A 6,000-nucleotide genomic window follows, 5' to 3' on the forward strand; every position below is an offset into this window, starting at 1 on the left:
TGACAAACAAAACACATTATTGGGCTTAGACAACAAAGCTGTAGTATTCAGTTTCACCTTCACCTATTTATGGTTTTACATTGCAATACACACAATCACACTGTGTGGTTTACAAAAGTTAAAGTAATGGTTATTCTTTCCAATAAACACAAACACAATCACACACACACACACACACACACACACGTAAAAATGACTGAGTTACAGTAGACACACATTTTTAAAGTTCTGGTACGTTTTCCATGTAAATCGAGATTCCTTCACTTACCTATCATTATTGAAATCATTGCTTTAGCACATTGAATACAATCATAGCAACAGATTTGTTGTCCCTGTTGGATCAACATGCTCTGTCCAGGGCGGCAGCTCTCGACACAGGTCGAACTGGGCAGCATCTAATGGTAAACACAAGGAAGGACATTTGGCTAAGCTAGTTTGTCTTCATTGCTCTAATTCTCAACTACATCTTTTTTTGCCCTGCAACATTGCAACAACTTGTGACTGGCATCTCAAGTGGTGAAGATGTCAAGGATGTACCCCCCGAGAAACACCCATCACCATAAATCCTGGTGATAATTCATCTCACACACCTTGTCACTCACTCTCTTCCCCAAACACAGAAACGGTCCACTGGTAAAAACTAGTTCTTGCCACTCACTCACTTGCTCTCTTGTTTCGGATGGTGGTGAAGACTGGGCTTACTGGACCTAATTCTCACACCCACCTAGAAGGAGAAGACAGGTGAGTTTACAAGCACTACTTTGCTGGTTCTCCTGGTGGCTCTCAGGTAACTGAAAGGTGGTGATAATGGCAATACTATTGACAAAAAGGATTCGCCATTCCCATGGCAAGGAGTGTAGGCCCACAAACCCCAAGTGATCCTTGACTCTTCGTGTTGGCTGCGTAAGATCTAATCTCATGATTTTTATCTCTGAAGTTTGAAACATCCAATCCATCGTTACAGTTCATTACCCCAGTGATGCAGTTTATTCCATTGTCTGTGCCTCTGAGTCACAACTAACATGTTCTTTCTTGAGTGTACAGAAGGCTAAGCCATACAAAGTCCATGCATGTATATTGCCTTCATATGAAATGTGAATTGTTCGATTGTATATCAGAATGTTGTGCTTCTTTTCTTCTAAGTGCATACAGATGTTATCTATTCTATGCTAGAGCTTTGGGTACTATTAATTGTAGTTGTGTGCACCTATGGGAAGTAGATTAGGGATCCAACTCTGATGCATCTCAGACTATTATAGTCATGAGGGTGTTAAAGCCAAAGGATGGGTTATAAATATTTTAATAACTATTAAAACAACTCCACACTGGCTGCCTATTTGCTATTGGGCCAGGTTTAAGGTTTTGGTACTAGTGACAATGCCCTAAACAACTTGGGACCAGGATACTTGAGAGAGTGCCCTCCTCCTTTCCAACCTGCCTGCTCTTTGAGGACATTAGAGAGCATGCTTCTGGTAGTTCCACATGGATCTATGGCCCAGTTGGATTTCACTAGGAGAAGAGCTTTCAGTGTGGTGGCCGGAATCTATTTTAGATATGCAACGGAATATAAATATTGTAAATAAACAAACAACATATCCACTTGATAACAGTGTATGTGTGACTTTGGCTCTGCATTATTGAACATTGTTTAAGATGTGTGTGTGATGGGGAAAGGAACTAATGTGAAACATTTGAATTATACATTCTGAAGCAGCTACAAAGCTCTAAATGCAGAGCCTGAAGAAAAGATTTATATGAAGCAGCCACCTGGTTTTGAGAAACAGCCAGATAAGGTTTGGTTACTGAAAAAAGCTTTTTATGGTCTGAAACAAAGTGCCAGATGCTGGAACAATTGCCTAAATTCCACATTGGTGAGTGAAATGGGATTCAAAGAAAGCATTGCAGACCCATGCCTGTACACCAAGGGTACAGGTGCTGGCATTTGTTGATGATCTACTTTTAGCAGGTAGTTCCACAGGCCACATTCAAAAGCTCACAAGCCAACTGGAAAGTTTTTATAAGTTGAAATCTTTGGGTGAAGTCAATCATTATTTGGGTATAGAAATAACAAAAACTGATGATGGAAGTTATTTACTCAATCAAAAGCAAAAAATTGAAAACCTGCTAGATTTCTGTGGAATGCAAGATTGTAAAGATGTACAGAGTCCTATGGCCACAGATTTTCACCAAACTATAGGAAATGAGAATTTCAATGACCCTGAGTTATACCACTCAGTGATTGGAAGTTTGTTATACCTGAGTCAATGATCAAGACCAGATATAGCATGTGCAGTGGGTGTTCTAAGCCAACATGTGTCTAAGCCAACAACTACTGCTTGGCAAGGTGTGAAAAGAGTGTTGAGATATCTATAGGCTACTGAGAAACTCTGTTTATGATTAGAGTCTGCAGAAAACCAAATACTTGAGTGTTTTGTAGATAGCGATTGGGCAGGAAGCCTGGAAGACAGGAAGTCCACCAGCGGTTTAGTAATCAAGTTTGGGAACTCACAAGTTGGAAGTCAAGGTAACAAACTTTTGTGGCGACTTCTTCATGTGAAGCTGAATTTGCTGCTTTATCAGAGTTATGTGGTGAAGTGACCTGGTTTGTACAGTTGTTAAAGGATTTAACAATACCATTTTCTTTACCAGTGAAAGTGCATGAAGATTCCCAATCCTGTATTGCTTTAGCTCAATCTGATATGTTAAAATCCAAGACCAAACATGTTGCAATTAAATATTATAATGTTAAAGAGCACATCAGTCAAGGTTTCATCAAGTTGGTGTATTGTGAGTCAAACCAAAATGTAGCAGATTTGTTTACAAAGCCTTTGGTCATACAACATCATACAGAATTAATTGGTAAACTAGGTTTTGAGTTTTGCAAAGCATGAATGTATTTGTATCTATTGTATCATGTAGTTTTCTGTTGTTAAAGTTTGAAAGGGTGTCAGGGCTGAAAATTTATCTCCAGAAAGACAAGCCCTGGAAGAAAACTAGACTTGGCACAGAGCTTCATGCAGGTGTTGCTCCTCTGTGCTGGAACTGTGGAGGTCGAAGATAAGGAAAGAATTTCTCGCCTCATTCCTTAATTGAATTATTGGATGATGAAACTGTGTCATAATACTGTCTATGAAATGTATATATATATATATATATATATATATATAACGAACAAGTAGCAACGGTAAGAACAGACCACGGAACAACGGACTGGTTTAAGATTGGGAAAGGAGTACGGCAGGGTTGTATACTCTCACCTTATCTATTCAACTTGTATGCAGAACACATCATGCGACGTGCTGGGCTTGACGAATCCAAGGCTGGAGTTAAAATTGCAGGAAGAAACATTAACAATCTCAGATATGCAGATGACACCACTTTGATGGCTGAAAGTGAGGAGGAGCTGAGGAGACTTATGACAAAGGTGAAAGAAGAAAGTGCAAAAGCCGGGTTGCAGTTAAACCTCAAAAAAACCAAGATTATGGCAACTAGCTTGATTGACTGGCAAATAGAGGGAGAAAACGTGGAAGCAGTGACAGACTTTGTATTTCTGGGCGCAAAGATTACTGCAGACGCTGACTGCAGCCAGGAAATCAGAAGACGTTTACTTCTTGGGAGGAGAGCAATGACAAATCTTGATAAAATAGTTAAGAGCAGAGACACCACACTGACAACAAAGGTCCGCATAGTTAAAGCAATGGTATTCCCCGTAGTAACCTATGGCTGCGAGAGCTGGACCATAAGGAAAGCTGAGCGAAGGAAGATAGATGCTTTTGAACTGTGGTGTTGGAGGAAAATTCTGAGAGTGCCTTGGACTGCAAGAAGATCAAACCAGTCCATACTCCAGGAAATAAAGCCAGACTGCTCACTTGAGGGAATGATATTAAAGGCAAAACTGAAGTACTTTGGCCACATAATGAGAAGACAGGATACCTTGGAGAAGAGGCTGATGCTAGGGAAAGTGGAAGGCAAAAGGAAGAGGGGCCGACCAAGGGCAAGATGGAAGGATGATATTCTGGAGGTGACAGACTTGACCTTGGGGGAGCAGGGGGGTGGCGACAGCCGACAGAAAGCTCTGGCGTGGCCTGGTCCATGAAGTCACGAAGAGTCGGAAACAACTGAACGAATAAACAACAAATATATATATATATATATATATATATATATATATATATATATGCACATATGGAATATTTTGCCTGCTGGTCGATGATGGTCGTGGTGTGTATGTCTCTCGTTGTTTAAGGAAGATTTTGTATAGGAACGTTAATATTATATGCCTCAGTAAACTCTATTGCTGAAGAAACAACTTATGTGAGTATTTCTTATGAGGAAGGCACAGAGGGCCTTGCTAGATGAGGCCTTAGCGCGCTTTGAGGCCCGGTTTCCCTGCTGTGCGTCCAGATGACGCACAGGGGAATCCGGGGTCAAGGCGCATTGAAGCCTCCCTGAGGCCGGGGCTGCGGAATGTCTAGCAAGGTCCATGGCTTTTTGCGGCTACTCACTTACTCACGAGTAGCCGGGAAAAGCCACGGACTGGGAACAGCGCTCATACGAGCGCTGTGCCCATCGGGGCAGGGGGGGGATCCCAGGGGGGGAAGGCTGGACCCGGCAAGAGAGGGGGATGGCGGAGGGTGACACGGGACAGGGAGGGATGGCGCAGGGCGACACACGGGACAGGGAGGGAGGGTGCAGGGCGACACGGGACAGGGAGGGAGGGCACAGGGTGACACACGGGACAGGGAGGGAGGGCACAGGGCGACACACAGGACAGGGAGGGATGGCGCAGGGCGACACACGGGACAGGGAGGGATGGTGCAGGGTGACACACAGGACAGGGAGGGATGGCGGAGGGTGACACGGGAGAGTGGGAGGGATGGCGGAGGGCGACATGGGAGAGTGGGAGGGATGGCGGAGGGCGAGACGGGAGACGAAGGGGGATGGCGGAGGGCGACACGGGAGATGAAGGGGGATGGCGGAGGGCAACACGGGAGAGGGGGAGGGATGGCAGGGAAAGAGTGGGCAGGGGACTTAATTAAAAAAAGGGTGGGGGGCTTAAGTAAAAAAAATCCCTTAACTTCTCCGGAGTCTTTGGGCCGCACGTGGCCCCTATAACAAAACAAAAAAATGACCGACGCTGCAGGGCTTCCGTAGTCCCGTTGGCCGTCTAGGAGGCAGGGCGGCGCACGCTAAAGTTAGCGTGCCGTCGCCCCGCCTCCATGCCAGCTTATCCAGCATGGTCTAGCAAGGCCCTCAGTCAGCCATGCAGGGAGCCAAATGCTGGAGCACTGCTGCTTAAGCTTTGCCAAAGTACGCAACAAAAGGATCACATTCCGAAATACCTGAAATCCAAATAGCTACAATTTAGCTGCATCAAAAAATGATTTGAACTTCACAAACATTTCAGTATCAATGGACCTAATACCCACCTTGCAAACTAATCTGCAAATGGGGATACAATTATCCTTTATTTTTCACTCTGCTCCAAATTTTGTGTTGCAGTGCTCCAATCAAAACCGTGTGTACAGAAATGTATACATTCATGAAAACAGCATACAAAAAGCATAGAGGGGAAATTTGTGTCAAATATGTGCGCAAAATTCCTGAGAAAGCATTAGCATTACAGGAAATGAAATAGTAGATTCATCCATTCCTAATCATAACAACTGAGATTGAGAACACCTCAACCTTAAAGGGAAATTGCATCGCTTACCCTTGGCTTTGGGCTTCCTGCTTCTTTTGCATGATTGTTATGGGCTGCACTACATGGATGCAGAGGGTGACCATGTGATTTGAATACTTCCCCTCTAAGTGTGCTCAATTCAGTTCCATTGAGACAGCACCATCTAGTGGTGGATGATCCCACTTTTGTTGTTGTTGATATTAGCACATTAAAAATGGTTCTTTTCATAGATGGATTTTCAGGGAATAGCTTGGGAGACATCTTGGTTGTTGACGACATCGTGTAATTGATGAATAAACATCCCTGAGTGGCCAATC

The sequence above is a fragment of the Elgaria multicarinata genome, chromosome 11, assembly GCF_023053635.1.
Source record: "Elgaria multicarinata webbii isolate HBS135686 ecotype San Diego chromosome 11, rElgMul1.1.pri, whole genome shotgun sequence".
Taxonomy (NCBI): Eukaryota; Metazoa; Chordata; class Lepidosauria; order Squamata; family Anguidae; genus Elgaria; species Elgaria multicarinata.